Genomic DNA, 23,994 nt, shown 5'->3' with positions numbered 1-23,994 from the left:
CACATGTATCATTGGGGAATACTAAACATACTGGGGAAACTAAAAGCTAACTGTCAATCACAGATAGTATGAATGGCTACTTCAAAAAGAGAATAAAAGTTTTAAAGGAAAAACATATAGTCTTTAAGTCTCTGTCTTGGAAACAAAAGGATCCATGCTGGACAATAAAAGGATTTTTGTTGCCCTATGAAAGAAGCCAAGGAAACAACCAAAATCAAGGATGGAAGTAAAATGAAAAAGGGAGTTATCATAGAAATTCTCAGAAGAGGGTAATCTGGGGCCTAAAACTGGCAACCACTCAGTTACAGTCTACACTGTAATAGGATTTCCACGCTCTGAGAACCTTCAAGTTTTGGAAGTAGTGGTAGATAACACAATGAAGCACTTCAGTAATGCCTCCAAGGTCACACTTCAAGAATACAGCAGATGGGATCACTTGGTTGGTCCATGTACTCCATTCCCAAACTTCATGCACTTCACTGCCATGCTGCACTCTTTCACATATCTGAAATTTCCCAGCTGAACTGGTTTCAACCACAGGTTTTAGTCATATGGTGTCCAATCACAGATGGGGTAGAAAGCATAATGCTTATGTAAAGAGACTGTCATGCCTGAAGCTCAAAAGTCCCAGGTTCAATCCTCCATGTCACCATAAGCCAGAGCTGAGCAGTACTGTGGTAATAAATTAATTAAATGAAAAAAAATTTTATTTTTTTTAATATTTATTTTATTTATTCCCTTTTGATGCCCTTGTTGTTTTATTGTTGTAGTTATTATTGTTGTTGTCGTTGTTGGATAAGACAGAGAGAAATGGAGAGAGGAGGGGAAGACAGAGAGGGGGAGAGAAAGATAGACACCTGCAGACCTGCTTCACCGCCTGTGAAGCGACTCCCCTGCAGGTGGGGAGCCGGGGTTCGAACCGGGATCCTTATGCTGGTCCTTGTGCTTTGCGCCACCTGCGCTTAACCCGCTGCGCTACAGCCCGACTGCCTTAAATGAAAATTTTAAAAAATAATAAAAAGGACCAACCATTGTTTCCAAAAAAAAAAAAGGGGGGGGGTAGAAGAAAGAAAGAAAGAAAAGGTGGAGTCCCATCACCAGGGTTTTTTTTTTTTAGTAGTATTAATGGTTTACAGTCAACAATAAAATAAAATAACTAGGCTTTATAGTCATGACATGAGACACATCTCACTATTTTCACTACCAGGGCTTCTACACATCAGAAGCAAACTATACAAGGATAAACAAGCAACCAAATACGGGAGAAGAGACTTGCATATCACACACCAGGCAAACAACTGATATCAAATATCTATACAAAATTGGTACAGACATACAAAAGAAGCAAAAATAACCTCCAAAGAGTGGGCCAAAAAATTGTCTTTTTTAATTTTTTGTATTATCTTTACTTATTGTTAGATAGCCAGAAATTGAGAGGGAGGGGGTGATAAGGAGAGAGAGAGTCAGAGAGACACCTACAACACTACTTTACTACTCACAAAGCTTTCACCTTGCAGGTGGGGACTGGGAGCTCAAACCTAAGTCCTTGCACATTGTAACATGTGCAGTCAACCAGATACACCACCACCCAGCCCAACAGTTTTTTTTTTAATTTAATTTAATTTAATTTTTTTATTATTATTTTTTATTTAAGAAAGGATTAATTAACAAAACCATAGGGTAGGAGGGGTACAACTCCACACAATTCCCACCACCCAATCTCCATATCCCACCCCCTCCCCCGATAGCTTTCCCATTCTCTATCCCTCTGGGAGCATGGACCCAGGGTCATTGTGGGTTGCAGAAGGTAGAAGGTCTGGCTTCTGTAACTGCTTCCCCGCTGAACATGGGCGTTGACTGGTCGGTCCATACTCCCAGTCTGCCTCTCTCTTTCCCTAGTAGGGTGGGTCTCTGGGGAAGCTGAGCTCCAGGACACATTGGTGGGGTCTTCAATCCAGGGAAGTCTGGCCGGCATCCTGATGACACCTGGAACCTGGTGACTGAAAAGAGAGTTAACATACAAAGCCAAACAAATTGTTGAGCAATCATGGACCCAAAGCTTGGAAAAGTGGAGAGGAAGTATTAGGGAGGTACTCACTGCAAACTCTAGTGTACTTCTGCTTTCTTACTTTGGTGCCATACTCCAAACTCAGTCAATTTCTGCTTTGTGTTTCTACTTCTTCTTCCTTTTTTTTTTATTTTTATGCATAACATTCCCCAGATTCCCATTTAACAATACAACCCCCACTATTTCATTCATCATTTTTCATGGACCTGTATTCTCCCCACCCACCCACCCACCCCAGAGTCTTTTACTTTGGTGTAATACTCCAATTCCATTTCAGGTTCGACTTGTGTTTTCTTTTCTAATCTTGTTTTTCAACTTCGGCCTGAGAGTGAGATCATCCCGTATTCATCCTTCTGTTCCTGACTTATTTCACTCAACATGATTTTTTCAAGGTCCATCCAAGATCGGCTGAAAACGGTGAAGTCACCATTTTTTACAGCTGAGTAGTATTCCATTGTGTATATATACCACAACTTGCTCAGCCACTCATCTGTTGTTGGACACCTGGGTTGCTTCCAGGTTTTGGCTATTACAAATTGTGCTGCCAAGAACATATGTGTCCACAGATCTTTTTGGATGGATGTGTTGGGTTCCTTAGGATATATCCCCAGGAGGGGAATTGCAGGGTCATAGGGTAGGTCCATTTCTAGCCTTCTGAGAGTTCTCCAGACTGTTCTCCACAGAGGTTGGACCAATTGACATTCCCACCAGCAGTGGAGGAGGGTTCCTTTGACCCCACACCCTCTCCAGCATTTGCTGCTGTTATCTTTTCTGATGTGTGACATTCTCACAGGAGTGAAGTGATATCTCATTGTTGTCTTGATTTGCATTTCTCTGACAATCAGAGACTTGGAGCATTTTTTCATGTGTTTCTCAGCCTTTTGGATCTCTTCTGTGGTGAATATTCTGTCCAAGTCCTCCTCCCATTTTTGGATGGGGTTATTTGTTGTCTTGTTGTTGAGTCTGGCAAGCTCTTTATATATGTTGGTTATTAAACTCTTATCTGATGTATGGCATGTAAAGATCTTCTCCCATTCTGTGAGGGGTCTCTTGATTTGGCTAGTGGTATCTTTTGCTGTGAAGGAGCTTTTTAATTTGATGTAGTCCCATAGGTTTATACTTGTCTTAGTCTTCCTTGTAATTGGATTTGTTTCATTGAAAATGTCTTTAAAATTTATGCGGAAAAAAGTTCTTCCAATATTTTCCTCTAAGTATCTGATAGTTTCAGGTCTAACATCCAAGTCCTTGATCCACTTGGAATTTACTTTTGTATTTGGTGAAATACAGTGATTCAGTTTCATTCTTCTGCATGTTTCAACCCATTGTTTCCAACACCATTTGTTGAAGAGACTCTGCTTCCCCCATATAATAGTCTGGGCCCCTTTGTCAAAGATTAGATGTCCATACATGGGGGGCCTCATTTCTGGGCTCTCAATTCTATTCCACTGGTCAGTGTGTCTGTTCATGTTCCAGTACCAAGCAGTTTTGATGACAATGGCCTTATAATACAGTTTGAGATCTGGCAGTGTGATGCCTCCGATTCTGTTCTTTTTTCTCAAGATTGTTTTGGCAATTCTAGGTCTTTTCTGGTTCCAGATAAACATTTGTAGCATTTTTTCTATTCTCCTAAAAAATGTGCTTGGGATCTTGATGGGGATAGCATTAAATTTGTAGATGGCTCTGGGTAATATATTCATTTTGATGATGTTAATTCTTCCAACCCATGAACATGGAATATCTTTCCACTTCTTTGTGTCTTTTTCAATTTCTTTGAGTAGTGACTCATAATTTTCAGTATACAAGTCTTTCACTTCTTTGGTTAGGTTTATTCCTAGATATTTTATTGTTTTTGTTGCTATAGAAAAAGGAACTGATTTCTGGATTTCAATTTCTTCTAACTTAGTGTTTGCATAGAGGAATGCCACTGACTTTTGAATGTTAATTTTATAGCCTGACACCTTACTGTATTGCCTGATGATTTCCAAAAGCTTCTTGCTGGATTCCTTAGGTTTTTCCATGTATACTATCATGTCATCTGCAAATAAGGAGAGTTTGACTTCTTCTCTTCCAATCTGTATGCCTTTAATTCCTTGCTCCTGCCTGATTGCTATGGCAAGAACTTCCAACACTATGTTGAATAGTAATGGTGGTAGTGGGCAGCCCTGTCTAGTACCTGATCTGAGGGGAAATGCTTTCAGTTTTTCACCATTGAGTATGATGTTGGCTGTAGGTTTGCTATATATAGACTCCACTATCTTCAGGAATTTTCCATCTATTCCTATTTTTTGTAGTGTTTTGATCATAAAGGGATGTTGTATTTTGTCAAAGGCTTTCTCTGCATCTATTGATATGACCATGTGGTTTTTCGTCTTGCTTTTGTTAATGTGGTGGATCACATTGACTGATTTACGTATGTTAAACCAACCTTGCATGCCTGGGATAAACCCCACTTGGTCATGATGAACAATTTTTTTGATATACTGCTGTATCCGGTTGGCTAGAATTTTGTTCAATATTTTCGCATCTTTGTTCATCAGAGGTATTGGTCTGTAGTTTTCTTTTTTGGTTGTGCCCCTGTCTGCTTTTGGTATCAGGGTGATGTTGGCTTCATAGAAGCTGGCAGGGAGTATTCCAGTGTCTTCAATCTTCTGGAAGACTTTTAAAAGTAGAGGTATTAGTTCTTCTTTGAAAGTTTTTTGTTGTTGTTGTTTTTGTTTTTATTTTTTTTATTTTTTTTTTATTATTTTTTTATAGGGTAGGAGGGGTACAACTCCACACAATTCCCACCACCCAATCTCCATATCCCACCCCCTCCCCCGATAGCTTTCCCATTCTCTATCCCTCTGGGAGCATGGACCCAGGGTCATTGTGGGTTGCAGAAGGTAGAAGGTCTGGCTTCTGTAATTGCTTCCCCGCTGAACATGGGCGTTGACTGGTCGGTCCATACTCCCAGTCTGCCTCTCTCTTTCCCTAGTAGGGTGGGTCTCTGGGGAAGCTGAGCTCCAGGACACATTGGTGGGGTCTTCAATCCAGGGAAGTCTGGCCGGCATCCTGATGACACCTGGAACCTGGTGACTGAAAAGAGAGTTAACATACAAAGCCAAACAAATTGTTGAGCAATCATGGACCCAAAGCTTGGAAAAGTGGAGAGGAAGTATTAGGGAGGTACTCACTGCAAACTCTAGTGTACTTCTGCTTTCTTACTTTGGTGCCATACTCCAAACTCAGTCAATTTCTGCTTTGCGTTTCTACTTCTTCTTCCTTTTTTTTTTCTTTTATGCATAACATTCCCCAGATTCCCATTTAACAATACAACCCCCACTATTTCATTCATCATTTTTCATGGACCTGTATTCTCCCCACCCACCCACCCACCCCAGAGTCTTTTACTTTGGTGTAATACTCCAATTCCATTTCAGGTTCGACTTGTGTTTTCTTTTCTAATCTTGTTTTTCAACTTCGGCCTGAGAGTGAGATCATCCCATATTCATCCTTCTGTTTCTGACTTATTTCACTCAACATGATTTTTTCAAGGTCCATCCAAGATCGGCTGAAAACGGTGAAGTCACCATTTTTTACAGCTGAGTAGTATTCCATTGTGTATATATACCACAACTTGCTCAGCCACTCATCTGTTGTTGGACACCTGGGTTGCTTCCAGGTTTTGGCTATTACAAATTGTGCTGCCAAGAACATATGTGTACACAGATCTTTTTGGATGGATGTGTTGGGTTCCTTAGGATATATCCCCAGGAGGGGAATTGCAGGGTCATAGGGTAGGTCCATTTCTAGCCTTCTGAGAGTTCTCCAGACTGTTCTCCACAGAGGTTGGACCAATTGACATTCCCACCAGCAGTGGAGGAGGGTTCCTTTGACCCCACACCCTCTCCAGCATTTGCTGCTGTTATCTTTTCTGATGTGTGACATTCTCACAGGAGTGAAGTGATATCTCATTGTTGTCTTGATTTGCATTTCTCTGACAATCAGAGACTTGGAGCATTTTTTCATGTGTTTCTCAGCCTTTTGGATCTCTTCTGTGGTGAATATTCTGTCCAAGTCCTCCTCCCATTTTTGGATGGGGTTATTTGTTGTCTTGTTGTTGAGTCTGGCAAGCTCTTTATATATGTTGGTTATTAAACTCTTATCTGATGTATGGCATGTAAAGATCTTCTCCCATTCTGTGAAGGGTCTCTTGATTTGGCTAGTGGTATCTTTTGCTGTGAAGAAGCTTTTTAATTTGATGTAGTCCCATACGTTTATACTTGCCTTAGTCTTCCTTGTAATTGGATTCGTTTCATTGAAAATGTCTTTAAAATTTATGCGGAAAAAAGTTCTGCCAATATTTTCCTCTAAGTATCTGATAGTTTCTGGTCTAACATCCAAGTCCTTGACCCACTTGGAATTTACTTTTGTATTTGGTGAAATACAGTGATTCAGTTTCATTCTTCTGCATGTTTCAACCCATTGTTTCCAACACCATTTGTTGAAGAGACTCTGCTTTCCCCATGTAATGGTCTGGGCCCCTTTGTCAAAGATTAGATGTCCATACGTGTGGGGCCTCATTTCTGGGCTCTCAATTCTATTCCACTGGTCAGTGTGTCTGTTCATGTTCCAGTACCAAGCAGTTTTGATGACAATGGCCCTATAATACAGTTTGAGATCTGGCAGTGTGCTGCCTCCGGTTCTGTTCTTTTTTCTCAAGATTGTTTTGGCAATTCTAGGTCTTTTCTGGTTCCAGATAAACATTTGTAGCATTTTTTCTATTCTCCTAAAAAATGTGCTTGGGATCTTGATGGGGATAGCATTAAATTTGTAGATGGCTCTGGGTAATATATTCATTTTGATGATGTTAATTCTTCCAACCCATGAACATGGAATATCTTTCCACTTCTTTGTGTCTTTTTCAATTTCTTTGAGTAGTGACTCATAATTTTCAGTATATAAGTCTTTCACTTCTTTGGTTAGGTTTATTCCTAGATATTTTATTGTTTTTGTTGCTATAGAAAAAGGAACTGATTTCTGGATTTCAATTTCTTCTAACTTAGTGTTTTCATAGAGGAATGCCACTGACTTTTGAATGTTAATTTTATAGCCTGACACATTACTGTATTGCCTGATGATTTCCAAAAGCTTCTTGCTGGATTCCTTAGGTTTTTCCATGTATACTATCATGTCATCTGCAAATAAGGAGAGTTTGACTTCTTCTCTTCCAATCTGTATGCCTTTAATTCCTTGCTCCTGCCTGATTGCTATGGCAAGAACTTCCAACACTATGTTGAATAGTAATGGTGATAGTGGGCAGCCCTGTCTAGTACCTGATCTGAGGGGAAATGCTTCCAGTTTTTCACCATTGAGTATGATGTTGGCTGTAGGTTTGCTATATATAGACTCCACTATCTTCAGGAATTTTCCATCTATTCCTATTTTTTGTAGTGTTTTGATCATAAAAGGGATGTTGTATTTTGTCAAAGGCTTTCTCTGCATCTATTGATATGATCATGTGGTTTTTCGTCTTGCTTTTGTTGATGTGGTGGATCACATTGATTGATTTCCGTATATTAAACCAACCTTGCATGCCTGGGATAAACCCCACTTGGTCATGATGAACAATTTTTTTGATATACTGCTGTATCCAGTTGGCTAGAATTTTGTTCAATATTTTCGCATCTATGTTCATCAGAGATATTGGTCCGTAGTTTTCTTTTTTGCATGTGTCCCTGTCTGCTTTTGGTATCAGGGTGATGTTGGCTTCATAGAAGCTGGCAGGGAGTATTCCAGTGTCTTCAATCTTCTGGAAGACTTTTAAAAGTAGAGGTATTAGTTCTTCTTTGAAGGTTTTGTAGAATTCATTTGTAAAACCATCTGGTCCAGGACTTTTATTTTTGGGAAGATTTTTGATAACTGTTTCAATTTCATTAGCTGTGATGGGCCTGTTCATGTTATCCACTTCCTCTTTACTTAGTTTTGGAAGTTGTTAGGTATCTAGGAAATCATTCATTTCTTCCAGGTTCTCTAGCTTGGTGGCATATAGTTGTTCATAGAAGCCTCGCATGATATGTTGAATTTCTGCAGTGTCTGTTGTGATTTCTCCTCTTTCATTTACTATACGATTTATTTGGGTCTTCTCCCTTTTTTGTTTTGTGAGTCTGGCTAAAGGTTTGTCGATTTTGTTTACTCTTTCGAAGAACCAACATTTACTTTCATTGATCTTTTGTATGGTTTTCCTATTCTCAATGTTATTTATTTCTGCCCTAACTTTAGTGATTTCTGTCCTTCTGGTTGCTTTAGGATTCCTTTGTTGTTCTTCTTCTAGGTCTTTAAGATGTGCAATCAGGCTGTTTATTTGTGCCTTTTCTTGTTTCCTAATGTGTGCTTGTATAGCTATGAACTTCCCTCTTAGGACTGCTTTAGCTATGTCCCAAATATTTTGATAGCTTGTGTCTTCATTTTCATTGCAGTCTCAAAACATTTTGATTTCTTCCTTGATTTCCTCTTTGACCCAGAAGTTGTTAAGAAGTGTACTGTTGAGCTTCCACATTTTGGCACTGTTACTAATCTTTTGTTGATTGTTAAGTGTTAGTTTAATTCCACTGTGGTCTGAGAAGATGCTTGGGATGATTTCAGTGCTCTTGAATTGGCTGATGCTGTCTTTGTGGCCTAACATATGGTCTATCCTTGAGAATGATCCATGTGGATTTGAGTAAAATGTGTATTCCAGTTTCTTGGGATGAATGACTCTGAAAATGTCCAATAGTTCTAGTTTATCTATCTCTTCATTTAGCTCCCTTATGTCTTTACTGATTTTCTGCCTGGATGATCTGTCAAGTTGAGATAGTGGGGTGTTGAAGTCCCCTACTATGATTGTGTTACTGTTAATATATTGCTGTAGCTCTTTCAGTAGAAGTTTGATGTATTTAGATGGCTTCTCATTGGGTGCATAGATATTAATAATTGTTAAGTCCTCTTGATTGACTGATCCTCTGAGCATTAAGTAGTGTCCATTCCTATCTTTTTTAATCTTATCTATTTTAAAGTCTATCATGTCAGATATGAGAATAGCTGTTCCTGCCCTTTTTTGTGGGCCATTGGCTTGAGTGATAGTTTTCCATCCTTTCACTTTAAGTCTGTGTTTGTCTTGTTGCGTTAGGTGAGTTTCCTGTAGACAACATATTGTTGGGTTGTGTTTTCTGATCCATCTTCCTACTCTGTGTCTTTTAATAGGTGAATTCAGGCCATTGACATTACTGATATCCAAGATTGAAGATATTTTAACGCCATTCTTGTAGAGTTTTAGAGTGTTTTGATATATGTCCTATTTGTGGTGGTCTGGTTGTTCATAGGAGACCTTTCAGAACTTCTTTCAGGGCAGGCTTGGTGATGGTTGCTTCCTTCAACTGTTGCTTGTCTGAGAAGGTTTTGATGCTTCCATCTAGTCTGAATGACAATCTAGCAGGATATAGTATTCTTGGCTGAAAGCCTTTCTCATTGAGCACTCGATAGATATCTTGCCATTCTCTTCTGGCCTGTAGTGTTTGTATGGAGAAGTCTGCTGCTAATCTTATGGGTTTTCCTTTGTAGGTGACTCTTTGTTTTTCTCTTGCAGCCTTGAGGATCCTTTCTTTAACCTTATTCCTTTCCAATCTAAGTATGACATGTCTTGGTGTCTTTAGGTCTGGGTTAATTCTGTTTGGGACCCTCTGGGCTTCTTGAATATTTATGTCTTTGGTGTTGTCTAGACTAGAGAAATTTTCAGCTATTATGGCCTGGAGAACGCTTTCTTCCTCCCCTTCTCTTTCTTCCTCTTGAAAGCCAATAATGCGTATATTGTTTCTTTTGAAGTCATCCCATAGGACTCTGTTGTTGTTTTCAGCATCTCTTAATCTCTTTTTGAGATCTCTTACTTCTTTTTTAGTTGTCTCTAATTCATCCTCAATCTTGCTAATTCTGTCTTCAGCCTCATAGATTCTATTCTCTCTGCCCTCTACTGTTTTCTGGAGTTCATCTATTTTGTTGCCCTGCTCTGATACTGTTTTAGCTTGTTCAGCTAGTTGCCTTCTTAGCTCAGCGATTTCATCTTTCAGCTCTCTAATAACCATGAGATAATTAGAATTTTCTTCCATATTCTCATTTGTTGTTCCTGCATTTCTGATTACAATTTTTTCAAATTCTTTACTCACTCCTGTTATTTTCTTAGCTAATGTTTGGATGTTGAACTCGTTGTTTTGTGCTTCACCCTCTGGAGGACTTTTAGCTGGACTCTTGTCCTGGTTCGAGTCTCCAATATTTTTTCTTGTTGTTTTAACCATTTTATATAAGTTAACAGTTTTTTTAATCCCTGAGTTGGAGTTCAGTGGTGTAAAAGCCTTTTTTTTTTTTCCCCTGTAGGCTATGGGAGCCTGAGGGCTTTTAAACTATCAATAGGCTTCTTAGCTTAATCACTGACTCCTGACCAAGAGATAAAGCAGGGTGTGTCAGAGATAATCCAGTGGTTATGCAAAGAGACTTTCACAGCCCCTCAGCTATGCCACCGAGGTATAGGTCTTCTGAGTTCCCAGTTAGATCTCTGTACCCTGGTGTCCCTCCCTGTTGCTGCTCCAGATTCTGAGGGTAGTAGCAATGGGGACTCAGAGTTGCACTTGGTGAGTCTCTGGGTCGTCCTTTCCTCCCTTCAGCTGTCCCCTTGTTGGTGGAGCAGACTGGAGGTGGTGTCTCCACTGACAAACTGTCGAACTGTTAGCAGTCACTTAATCTCTCCTTAGGCCCCTCTCTCCTCTCTGTCACCAGCCACGCGTGTTTGTACTCACGGGTGATTTACTGGGTTTCTGTGGTCATTCTAGTGTTGTCTTGTTTCGGTCCGGGTGGTCTCCTTTGGTATTCCTCCAACAGTTTTCTTTTTCTTTATTTTTTTTAGATCATTTAAGAATGATTGACAAGTCTGTTGGATAGGAGGGGTACAATTCCACACAATTCCCACCACCAGAGCTCCACACCCCACCTACTCCATTGGAAGCTTTCCTGTTCTTTATCCCTCTGGGAATATGGACCCAGGATCATTATGAGGTGAAAGGTCTCACTTCTGTTATTGCTTCTCCACTGGATGTGGGCATTGGCAAGTCAATCCATACTCCTAGCCTGTTTCTATCTTTCCCTAGTGAGGCAGGGCACTAGAGAGGTAAGGTTCCAGGACACACTGGTGAGGTCATCTGCCCAGGGAATTCAGGTTATCATCATGGTAGCATCTGCAAGTTGGTTGCGGAGTAATGGAGTTGAAGGGTTGACATTCCATGGCTGGTGTCTCTGGACATGGTCCAAAGCTAATGTTGAGGTGATACTGGTTGCAGTGATTTGGCTGAGATCAGCAGATGTAGTATCAATTGGTATGGATCAAGCGAGGCATGCAGGAAAATGAGCCCCAGAGGTTCCATGACTAGGAGAAATATGAGTTTTATCTTACATCTGAAAGAATGGCTTACATTAACGAACCAGGAAATGGCAGATGTTGGAAAGGTTGCAGAGAAAATGAAACCCTGATTCACTGCTGATGGGAGTGCAAACTAGTACAACCACTTTGAAAGACTATGTGTAAAGTTCTTAAACAAATAAACATGGAAATAGCTGCAGGGCTTGTGTGGTGGAGAGAGACCAGGAACTCACAGTGGCATGGTAATACAATTCTTTATTCAGGTGGGTGTCCCAGAGTCGGGTGTGAGCACAGTGGGTGTGAGCACAGTGGGTGTGAGCACATGGCGCCAAACTGCAATGGCCACCTCCCGCTCTGCACACCAGCCCTTCTCCAGGTTGGGATGGGAGAGAAAAGAAGAGAGAGAGCGAAACCAGAACAGAAGTGGGCTTTATAGGGTAAAACCAGAAGTGGCAAATTGGGAACGGAGTTGGCTGGGAAAGGGGGTGGAGAAAAGAAAGAGTGGGAAGGCAGAAAGCTTCCGTAGCAACTGGTGGGATTAATGCACCCTGCAGGCAGGGTGGGTCTCAAGGTAGAAAGAAGATAGATCAAAGGAATGGGTGGAGAATCTTTCAGGCAAAACAATGATTATGTAAATAGGCCATAGTAACAGCAATGGAGCAGGGGGGGAGCAGGGGGCTGACTTAATGTCCAACAATTACCTTATTATGATCCAGCAATACCTCTCTGAGGCATTTATCCAGTGGACACTCAAATACTAATTAGAAGAGACATATGCACCCTTATGTCTGTAGCTGCATTATTCCCAATAGCCAAAGATAGTACTTCATGGTGTCATTTTTAGGTCTTTCTACTTGCTTGCAGCACTTATTGAGTCACTATACTGTCATGCACTTTTACTTTAAGGTATATTGTAAGTAAATTGTGAGTATGCAATAGAGCCTGGTAGGGCTTGTCCTGAGGGTTGTGTTCATCCTATTAGTCTCTCGCTCTATGGAGAGGTTGAGCAAGGGGGGACACAGGAACCCCAAGGTTTGCCATGTCATATCAAACTCCCTACCTCACAAAACACCCTGCATTTTTCTGCCTCCAGGAGCCCAGCATTCCTTAAAACATTAAACCAGCTCCTCCTGCTCCATTCCTTGATACTAAGACTCAGCTCATTACTTGAATTACAACTTAAAAGCTCCTCTGAATAACTTCCTCAAAATTATCATCCCATACCCAACCTAGCCCTTAAGTTCAATACCTGACTCAGTGATCTTGATTGACTTTATATTTTTTATTTAATTTTTTTATTTATAAAAAGGAAACATTCGGGAGTCAGGCTGTAGTGCAGCGGGCTAAGCGCAGGTGGCGCAAAGCACAAGGACCGGCATAAGGATCCCGGTTTGAACCCCGGCTCCCCACCTGCAGGGGAGTCGCTTCACAGGCGGTGAAGCAGGTCTGCAGGTGTCTATCTTTCTCTCCTCCTTTCTGTCTTCCCCTCCCTCTCTCCATTTCTCTCTGTCCTATCCAACAACGACAACAACAATAATAACTACAACAATAAAACAACAAGGGCAACAAAAGGGAATAAATAAATAAAATAAATATATATTTTTTAAAAAAGGAAACATTGACTAAACCATAGGATAAGGGGGGTACAACTTCACACAATTCCCACTACCAGAATTCTGTATCCCATCCCCTCCCCTGATAGCTTTCCTATTCTTTAACTCTCTGAGAGTATGGACCCAGGGTCCTTGTGGGATGCAGAAGATGGAAGGTCTGGCTTCTGTAATTGCTTCCCCGATGAACATGGATGTTGACAGGTCAATCCATACTCCCAGGCTGTCTTTCTCTTTCCCTAGTGAGGAAGGGCTCTAGGAAAGCAGAGTTCCAGGACACATTGGTGGGGTTGTCTAGATTCTTTTTATATTTTTCCATAGCCCATCCACCATCTGACATGTCACACATTATCAATGACTTCCTCAATAACACACACACACACACACACACACACACACACACACGGGATAAGATTAGTATAATTTCTCTAGTGAACATAAATACTAGAAAATAGCAGGAGCTTCCTGCTAGATTTTCTAATGTACTTGTTGTGCCCAGAAGTTTGAGTCCCAATCTCACACAAGGAAGACCAGCATCACATGCAATAGCAAGAGCCTTTATTATTAGCAAGCTTAAGCTTGGGCCACTGACACCCTTCCACACAAGGGGAGAGTCTGCTGCAGACAACCCCGCAACATTGTTGCTCTTGGCTTTTTATAGTACACAGAACAAGAGCGGTTGGTTTCAGTTTAAGGGCTTTAAGGGCTATAAAGGCTGTAACAAGGAACTGTTGGTTGGTTTCAGTCTAACAGTCTCTAAGAAGTAACAGTTTCTAATCTCCACATTCTAATCTCCACATTTGTGACCTATTTTGCACTTGTCCTTCCTCAATTGAACTTATAATAATCAGGCCACCAAATCGCCTGAGGAAAGGCCAACTCACTGAATCACATAAAAGATCCAAGTACACTAGGTATCTCCTAAATGACTGCCATCTCTGCGTTGAGTCCCTATCATGCTATCAAAGTTTTAAATACTTTTACAATTCCAAAGAAAATATCTATATCTGGGGCCAGATGGTGGCATACCTGTTTGAGAGTACACAGTACAGTGCCCAGTAACCCACGTTCAAGCCCTTGGTCCCCACCTGCTGGAGAAAAGCTTCACAAGCAGTAAAGCAGTTCTGCAGGTGTCTTTCCCTCTATACCCACCTCCCTATCAATTTATGTGTCTTTCTGTGTCTAATGAAGAAATAAATTTTAATATATATTATACTCATTATTCTTCTTTCTTAATTTTTTAGTTATATCTATTTATTGGATAGAGATAGCCATAAATCAAAAGGGAGGGGGATAATAGAGAGAGAAAGAAAGACACCTGCAACACCGCTTCAACACTTGCAAAGCTTTTCCCTTGGGGGGGGCTTGAACCTGGGCCCTTGTACATTATAACATATGCACTCAACCAGGTATGCCAGCCCCTGCATTATTCTTCTTGCAGATTTCTTAAACATGGCACAACAAATGTTTGGAGTCAGATAGATCTTTGCCACTGAGGTTGTCCTGTGCATTGTAGGATATTTAGTAGCATCCCTGGCCTCTATCAGTATGAGCCCTCAATAGTCATGATTAAATGTCTCTAGACATTGCTAATTGAAGGGCTGAGTTGTGTCCTGGCCAGATTAAAACTGATTTTCTGAAACATGTGTTAAAATAATAATCATGTTCAGCAGGGAAGCAATTACAGAAGCCAGACCTTCCACCTTCTACAACCCACAATGACCCTGGGTCCATGCTCCCAGAGGGATAGAGAGTGGGAAAGCTATCAGGGGAGGGGGTGGGATATGGAGATTGGGTGGTGTGAATTGTGTGGAGTTGTACCCCTCCTACCCTATGGTTTTGTTAATTTATCCTTTCTTAAATAAAAAAATTTAAAAAAGAATAATCCTCAGCTCTGATCCTACCTACCCTGCCTTTCCTCTGCTTTAAAGACAGATGCTTATCTTCTGGTAGGTAGGCCCTCATTCATCATTATTTTGGTTACCAGTGAGCAGATTGGACCATACAAGAGAGATAAGGGAAGTGATACTAGGGATAACTGTGTGAACCCACCAAAGTCTAAAGTGGAGAAGATGTACCACAGAGGTGGTGAAAGGCAGATCTTAGAGAAGTCTTCAAGGAAATAAAAGTAGAAGAAGCAGTGAAGATTATCACATGATGACAGTGTCAAACAACCTTAGTGTGAGCCATGATGGGAGAAGCAATGACTAAGGTGTGGGTATTATAACTTTGGGTATTTGAAAAGAAAGGGAAACTATGAGAAATGAACAAAGACTACAGACACTGTAGGGACCAAGTATAGAGCTGATCTAGTTATCACTCCATTTCTAAAAATTCAACATGCATGCATGCATGCACACACACACAAACACAAATATCTTTATCTTATGTGTTTAGCTTACAGCAAATGAAGTATTCTCATAGCCATCCAAAACATGTGACAATTCTGGGAACCATGCTAAACCAACATGCTTCATCATAATTTATAAATGAGAACAACAGAGACTTTGAGAGATTAAATGAATCACCCAAGGTTGAGTACCTGGATGCAAAAGAACAACTTGAAACTTCACTCCTTGGTTCACTAAATCACATTAAAGCATTCAGGTTGTTTTCATTTTTTAATATTTTTATTGGAAGGATTAATAGTTTACAGTAGATATAGTTGATGAAACGTGTGCAATTTCTCGATTTTATGCAAAACACTTTCACCCCCAGCTTAGGACCTCCTACACCATCATGTAACAGGATCTAAAGGCACCACCCCACAACCCATCCCCACCCTCAGAGTCCTTTACTTTGGTGCAATATACCAAACCTAGTCCAAGTGTCACTGTGTTTCCCCTTTCTGTTCTTATTTCTCAACTTCTGTCCATGCATGAGATCATCCCATGTACATCCTTCTCTTTCTGGCTTACCTCACTTACTATGATTTCTTCAAGCTCCATCCAAGAGGAAGTGAAGAAGGTAATATGTAATTCATCATTCTTATTTTTATATAAGAATTTATATTTTTATATAGTATTTCATTGTATATATATATCACAACTTTCTCAACCACTCATCTGTTGTTGTACACCTGTGTTTCTTCCAGGCTTTGACTGTTACAAATTGTGCTTCTATGAATATAGGTATATACATATCTTTTTGGATGGGTGTGTTTGGTTCCTTAGGATATATCCTCAGGAAAGTGATTTCCAGGACATAGGATATAAGCGTATTCAATGGCATAAGAGCAATTGCAAGGAAAACAAAAACAAAATTAAATCAGTGAGACTACATCAAATGAAATAGCTTCTGCACAGCAAAATAAACAACCACCTAAACAGAGAGACTCCTTACAGAATGGGATACGATGTTTACATGTCATACATCAAAAAAAAAAACGGCTAAGAACCAAACTATATAAAGATCTCTCTCTTTTTTTTTTTTTTTTGCTCAGCAGCAAAAAAATGGCTCCATCCAAAAATAAGGAGAGAATATGGACAAAATATTCACCAAAGAAGAAATCCAAAAGTCCAACAGCCATATGAAAAAATGCTCCAAGTCTGTTTGTTTTCAAACATATCATGTGCCTAAAGGATCTTGAAAAGGAGTTGTGTAACACGTTTTAGGATGTAATGGCAATGTAACCAGGTTCTTACTCATCATATGAATTCCAGAGATTAACCACATTGTAGATAAGAGGTACCTTTATTGAAGAGAATAGTGGAAATGTAGAGAACAGGGGGATCGGGATAGTCAACTCCACAGGAGAGATGACAGCGAGACTCTTCCATTTTAATTTGTTTATAGAATTCAGAGATGCAGGATGTCTTCCAGAAAAAAAAATTGCAGAATGTTCTTCAGTTTCCCACAGCTCTGGATAACTTTATCAGCTTCATCCCTGTAGATCTGAGTTTACATGCTGTGGTCATGAGTAGGAATGTTCCAAGATGCCTCAGTTTCAGGATCCATCTTCCTCAGGTGTAACATAGAGTATGTTGTCCAGCCTCCCTTCAAGGGATGGAACATTCTCTACTGTTGTTGATCCACGTTGAGGGCAAGGTCCTATGGGGACCTACAAAGGGGTCTATTGTGTTGTTCCTGATAAGAGATGGCCAGTAACAATGGAGAGAGGGATTTATTCGAGGTCTAGGCCCATCATGTCTGTTTGGGAATGAGCTTAGATCTACAGTGATGCAGAGGTCACATAGGCTCCAAAGCTGAATATCGGGCCCAGATCACATCAAGTCGATGGAGTATACAGTCAACAATATTTATACAACTTTCTCACATTTGGGAGCTACTCTCTTCCCTGATCCAGCTTTCTGGTTCTTTTTTCAGCCATGACATCATCTCCCCAGACAACAAATTAGATCCACCTACATTTCAGATGCCAGGTTCAGAAAAAAAACTGCTATAGTCATGGGCCCTTTTGAATATAATTAAAATAGGCCTACTAGCTCTCGACAGAACGGAGACCCACCCAATTCATCATCTGAACTATTCCAGCCTTTAGGTTCATGATTAGTCAACGATTTGCTTGGCTTTATATGTAACTCTTTTTTTCAACCACCAGGTTCCAGATGCTACTATGATGACAACTGGACTTTTCTGGGCAGATGACCCCACCAGTGTGTCCTGGAGCCCCACTTCCCCAGAACCCCACCCAACTAGGGAAAGAGAGAGACAGGCTGAGAGTATGGATCGACCTTTCAATTCCCATGTTCAGTGGGGAAGCAATTATAGAAGCCAGACCTTCCACCTTCTGCATCCCACAATGACCTTGGATCCATACTCCCAGAGTGATCAAGAATAGGAAAGCTATCAGTGGAGGAGATGGGATATGTAGTTCTGGTTGTGGGAATTGTGTGGAGTTTTACCTCTTATCCTATGGTTTTTGTCAGTGTTTCTCTTTTATAAATAAAAAAACTTAAAAAAAAAAAAAAAAAACTTTATCAGCTTCCTGCAGTTTCTCCCAGTTCCTAAAGAGAGGAATTGTGTAAAAATCTCTTTTTTTTTTCCAGAAGAGTACTGTTCAACTCTGTTTTATTGTGGTACCAAGGATTGAACCTAGGACCACTAAGCTTCAATAGTCAAAGTCTCTTGCATAGCCATTATGTGATGTCCATAGTCCCAACAGAAATTGTCTGAAATTAACTATTAAAAATGGTGATTTCCCTGGGGCCCTAGTCAGGGAGTCCTGGGATTCCCACACAGACATAATGGGCTTAGATCTCTAACAGATCCCTCTCACCACTGTAACTGATCAGCTCCATCAGGAACAAGATAATGGACCCATCTGTGGGTCCCTATCAGACCTGGCCCTCAATGTGAATCACAATGATAGGGTGTTCCATTCTCCAAAGAATGCCTATCACCTGAGGATAATGGGTCCTGAAATGCACAACCTGGAATGTTCCTACCATGACCACTGAACATAAGCTCAGAACGATAGGGATGGGGAAGCAATTACAGAAGCCAGACCTTCCACCCTCTGCAACCCACAATGACCCTGGGTCCATGCTCCCAGAGGGATAGAGAATGGGAAAGCTATCAGGGGAGGGGATGGGATATGGAGATTGGGTGGTGGGAATTGTGTGTAGTTGTACCCCTCCTACCCTATGGTTTTGTTAATTTATCCTTTCTTAAATAAAAAATAAATTAAAAAAAAAAAAAAAGAACTGTAGGGATGCAGAAGTTACTTAGGCTCCTGTGCTGACTATGGGCCCCAGATCAGATCAATGGAGTTTATGGTTAACAATATTTATAAAATTTTCCTGTTGAGAGATGACCCAGGAACCAAGCTCATGGCGGTAGGACAATTCAAATCTTTATTCATGAGAGCGTCCCATAGTCAAGTGGTAGCACAGGATTAAGCCACATGGTGAAAACCATAATGGCCAGTGGCAGCCTCTCGGCATGCCCGCCCTACTCCAGGTCGGGACACAGAAGAGACAAGACAGAAACAGAAACGTAAGTGGTTTGATAATACCAAACATAGTAGGAAAGGGGTGGAGAAAGGCAAAGGGGGCCAGGAATGGTATGGACCTCCCCAGCAACTGTTGTTAGGGGTTCAACTCATAGGATTAGCAATACCCTGTGGGGAGTTAGGAAGGAGACCTTTAGTCATTTGTAAGACAAAGCAGAAGATTGGTATGTAGATAATAAAAGGACTAGCCATAGTATCAGGGAGAGGATACTCAAGTCAAGCCCTGCCAAGATCAACCACATCTTCACAGTTTCCCGACATCTTCCCATACTTGGGAGCTATACTCTTCCCACCAGTAGTGCAGAAGGGTTCCTCTGTCCCCAAAGCCTCTCCAACATTTGTTGCTGCTGTCCTTTTTGATGTATGCCATTCTCACAGGAGTGAGTTGGTAGGGAGCTACACTCTTCCATGATCTAGCTTTCTGGTCCTTTTTCCAACCATGACACCATCCTCTCAGACAATATCTTAGGTCACCTGCATATTGGATGTCAGGTGCAGGTAAAAACTAGTTGCATCATGGGACCCTTGGAATATACCTAAAATAGACCTACTAGCTTTCTCCAAAATGGAAACCCAAAATCTCCATCCACAATACTCTTGCCTTTAGGTTCATAACTAGTCAACAGTTTTCTCTGATTTCTATCTTAACTCTTTTTCAGCCACCAGGTTCCAGATGCTACCATGATGCCAACCAAACTTCCCTGGGCAGACGACCCCACCGATATGTCCTGGAGCCCCACATCCCCAGATCCCTACCTCAATAGAGAAAGAGAGAGGCTGGGAGTATGGACTGACCTGTCAGCCCCCATGTTCATCAGGGAAGCAGTTACAGAAGCCAGACCTTCCACCTTCTGCACCTCATAATGTCCCTGGGTCCATGCTACCAAAGAGTTAAAGAATAGGAAAGCTATCAGGGGAGGAAGGATATGGAGTTCCAGTGGTGGGAATTGTGTGGAATTGTATCCCTCTTATGCTATGGTCTTGTCAGTGTTTCTACTTTATAAATAAAAAAAAATTTTTAATGGTGATTTCACGTTTTCAGCCCATCTTGGATAAAGTTTGAAGAAATCATGTTAGGTTAGGTAAGTCAGAAACAGAAGGATGAATATGGGATGATCTTATCCAAACGCAGAAGTTGAAAAATAAGACCAGAAGGGGGCTGAGTGGTGGTGCACCTGATTGAGCGCACACATTACAATACGCAAGGACCCAGGTTCAAGCCCCCAGTCCCCACCTGCAGGGAGAAAACTTCACAAGTGGTGAAGTAGTGCTGCAGGTGTGTCTCTGTCTCTCACCCTCTCTACTCTCCCTTCCCTCTCAATTTCTGACTGTCGCTAACCAATAAATAAATAAAGATAATTAAAAAATAATAATAATAAAAAGAAAAACAAGACCAGAACAGAAAACACTAAGAACCTGAACTGGAGCTGGTATATTTCACCAAAGTAAAAGACTCTGGGGTGTGTGGGGGTGGGGGGAGTACAGGTCCTAGAAAAGGAAGACAGAGGACCTAGTGGGGGTTGTATTGTTACGTGGAAAACTGAGAAATGTTATGCATGTACAAACTATTATATTTACTGTGGACTGTAAAACATTAATCTCCCAATAAAGGAAAAAAATAAATTTAAAAAAATATCTGAAATTATCTGAAGTATACAGCTGCTGCAACTATCAGCTGTCTGCTGTTGAGTTTACTCCCATTTTACTTCTACTGTAACATCAGGGAAAAAAGCAGGACATTATGTATGACTCAGATGGTCTCTCCCAGCAAAAGGATTAGGGGGAGAATTTAAAGGGTTAGTGTCTCTCTTTTTTAGAGTTACTAGAAATAACAATTAAATAAACCCACTCTACCTCACTAGTCTTTCTCCATAGTAATTTGTTGACAAAATGTTGCACCTTCCTTCTACATTATGTTTTTGCTTAAATATACTGAGGCTTGTGGCCAGGAGATACAATACATGCTCTAAATGAGTGAGGTGCCTGGTTTGAACCCCTGTACTATATATGAGCAAGCAGAACTCTAGGCTGTCTCTTTGTTTCTCCTCTCTCTCAAAAAAAAATTAAAAGTAAATAAAAAGTCTGTGCCTTCAGTATTTGTTACAGACTGTTTAGAGACTGATTCTTACTTGAGGAGTATTGTTTCTACAGTCCTTGGGAGCCACAATCTAAAACAGAAAAGTGTCTGACAAATCCTAGTGTAACATGAAAATTCCAGCCTTCACTGAATGAATGAGCGATACAAAGAGCACAAGAACTAAACAACCAAGTAATGGATGTTACCATGATTTCATCCTCACTTCCCTGGGCAGATGACCTCACCAATGTGTCCTGGAGCCTCATCTCTCCAGAGCTCTACCCTACTAGGGATTGCTAGAAATAGGCTGGGGGATGAATCAACCTGTCAACATCCACGGTCAGCAGAGAATCAATTACAGAAGCCAGAACTCCCATCTTCTGCTCCCCAGAAAGAATTTTGATCCATACTCCCAGAGGGGTAAATATTAAGGTAAGATGACCAAGGACTCTGACTTCTAATTCCATCAGGACCCAGAGAGAGAAGAAGAAAAAAAAAAAAAAAAAAAAAAGGAAGGACAGGGAGTCAGGCTAACATCAAGTTAAGTGCAGGTGGCATAAAGTGCAAGGACCTGCATAAGGATCCTGGTTCAAGCCCCCAGCTCCCCACCTGCATGGGAGTTACTTCACAAGTGGTGGAGCAGGTCTGCAAGTGTCTTTCTCTCCACCTCTCTGTCTTCCCTTCCTCTCTCCATTTCTTTCTGTCCTATCCAACAACGATGACAATAATAACTACAACAATAAAACAACAAGGGCAACAAAAGGGAATATATAAATATTAAAAAAAAAAAAAGAGGGAGTCAGGCAGTAGTGCAGCGGGTTAAGCGCACATGGCACAAAGCGCAAGGACTGGCCTAAGGATCCCGGTTCAAGCCCCCGGCTCCCCAACTGCAAGGGAGTCACTTCACAGGCAGTGAAGCAGGTCTGCAGGTGTCTCTCTGTCTCTCTTCCTCTCTATCTCCCCCTTCTCTCTCAATTTCTCTCTGTCTCTATCCAATAACAAATATTTTTTTTAAATCCTGTTTAAAAAAAAAGGAAGGACAATTACAAGTAGTAAGTATAAAGGAAGAGAAGTGGGGCATAGAAAAAATGGGCAAATATATAAAAAATATAGATAGTTAAAGAAATAATAGTCAACCAATATCTGTGATTTTGGGAGAACTACTGCAATTTCTAATGGATGGGATAGGAACACAGAACTCTGGTGGCTGGAAAGGTGTGGAATTATGTCCATGTTATCTTATGGTTTTGTAAATCAGTACTAAATCACTAATAAATTAAAAAAAAATAACTAAACAAACTAGAGTCCAAGTCCTGGCTGTGACACTTGCTATGTAAGTGACAACTATCAGGGTAGTTTACTTTGGCCTCATCTGCAGAGAATAAGTTCTAATCCTAGGGGAATCCTGAGTGGTTTAAGGAAGAAAGTCTATGAAGAATATTTGATACATTGCCAGGGAAGGTAAAGTCACTCAATAAAGGGTAGCTGTGCTTTTGTGATTTGCAAAGGGCCTTTTACTTTGAAGTATACTAAAGTGACTTTGGATAGAATCAGGTCAGATAAGTGTAGAAGAAGGGTTGTGCTGTGCTTTGTACACTCTGTTCTAGAAGTCACATCAACCTTGTGAATGTCAGCAGTCACGGGTGAGTGGACAGGGTGTGTAGCCGGCCTGCTTCTTCTGGGCCCATTTTCTATAAAATACCAGCACCATGTTGGGCTACTTACTAGTTTGTACCATGAACCTTTGGATTCCTCTCCCAGTTCTACTTCTCATTATATGCCAAGGACTTCAGGCTGAAGCAGGAGTACGTGGTACGTAATATGGGAACAGAAAGTGTAACCTGGGAGGAGGGCTGGGGAGAGAGAAGCACAGAGTCTAGTTCTAATTTCACAGGATATAAATTCATCAAATGTATTTGGAGTTCATAGATATACCAAGAAATAAGAAAACCAAAAGGCCTCTCTTTTCATTTATATTCAAGTGAGAAGATAACAAACAATACTAGATTATAAAGGTTCTATAAAAATGACAAAATAGGGGCCAGGTGGTGGTGCACTTGATTACGTGCACAAGGATCCAGGTTCAAATCCCTGGTCCCCACCTGCAGGGTAAGGCTTCATGAGTGGTGAGGGAGGGCTGCAGGTGTCTCTCTGTCACTTTCCTTCTCTATCTCCCCTCCCCTCTCAATTTCTCTCTGTCTCTATCCAATAATAAAATTAAAAGTAATAATACAATTTTTAAAAATGAAGAAGTATAGCATAATCAGGTAGTTTGAAGGTCAGGAGTAAGGTTTGTGTCAGGCAGGGTGAGATTGAAAAGGGGACAGATTAGACAATATTATCCTTAGTCTTACATATAATATTGTGACATTGTCAAATCACTTAGAAAGGAAATCTTAAAAGAAAAAAAATTATTTAGTCAAGCCAGATATACTTGGAAAAATGGGCTCCTTCCAGAACCACTTTTATCTTTAAAGAATAAAAACTTAAAATCTGCCTTTGAGAAATAAAATATAGTATGGTTGATATAACTCAATGGAAAAGGGGATGGCTGGCAGTAGTTTCCAAGTTTTTTTTGCAAGTCACTGAGATACACATTGAAAAGGTAATGACACACTACTATCCTTAAAAGTAAATATTTTTATAAAATGTTTCAAATGCAGATATGTATATGAGGTATATGTATATGTATAAAATTATGTATATGTATATAAAGAATTCCAAATCTTACCTTCTACTAGACAGATACTCTACCTGGAAAAAATCTGACAGGAGCACAGGTACAAAGCTTCAGAGAATCCCTAACAACAAAAATAAATTAATTGAATAAATGAATGCCAGGGG

The 23,994-nt window shown here is 40.6% G+C and overlaps 1 long non-coding RNA gene across 1 annotated transcript in view; it reads right to left on the bottom strand.

The window, feature by feature from the left end:
• Positions 1–23,994, bottom strand: part of LOC132538203 (uncharacterized) — a 481,696-nt gene that overhangs the window by 287,141 nt on the left and 170,561 nt on the right. The gene's annotated exons all lie outside the window — the stretch shown is intronic.

The sequence above is a fragment of the Erinaceus europaeus genome, chromosome 1 (assembly GCF_950295315.1).
Source record: "Erinaceus europaeus chromosome 1, mEriEur2.1, whole genome shotgun sequence".
Lineage (NCBI taxonomy): Eukaryota > Metazoa > Chordata > Mammalia > Eulipotyphla > Erinaceidae > Erinaceus > Erinaceus europaeus.
The sequence above is the reverse complement of the archived record's forward strand: the minus strand, read 5'-3'. Positions and strand labels throughout refer to the sequence as shown.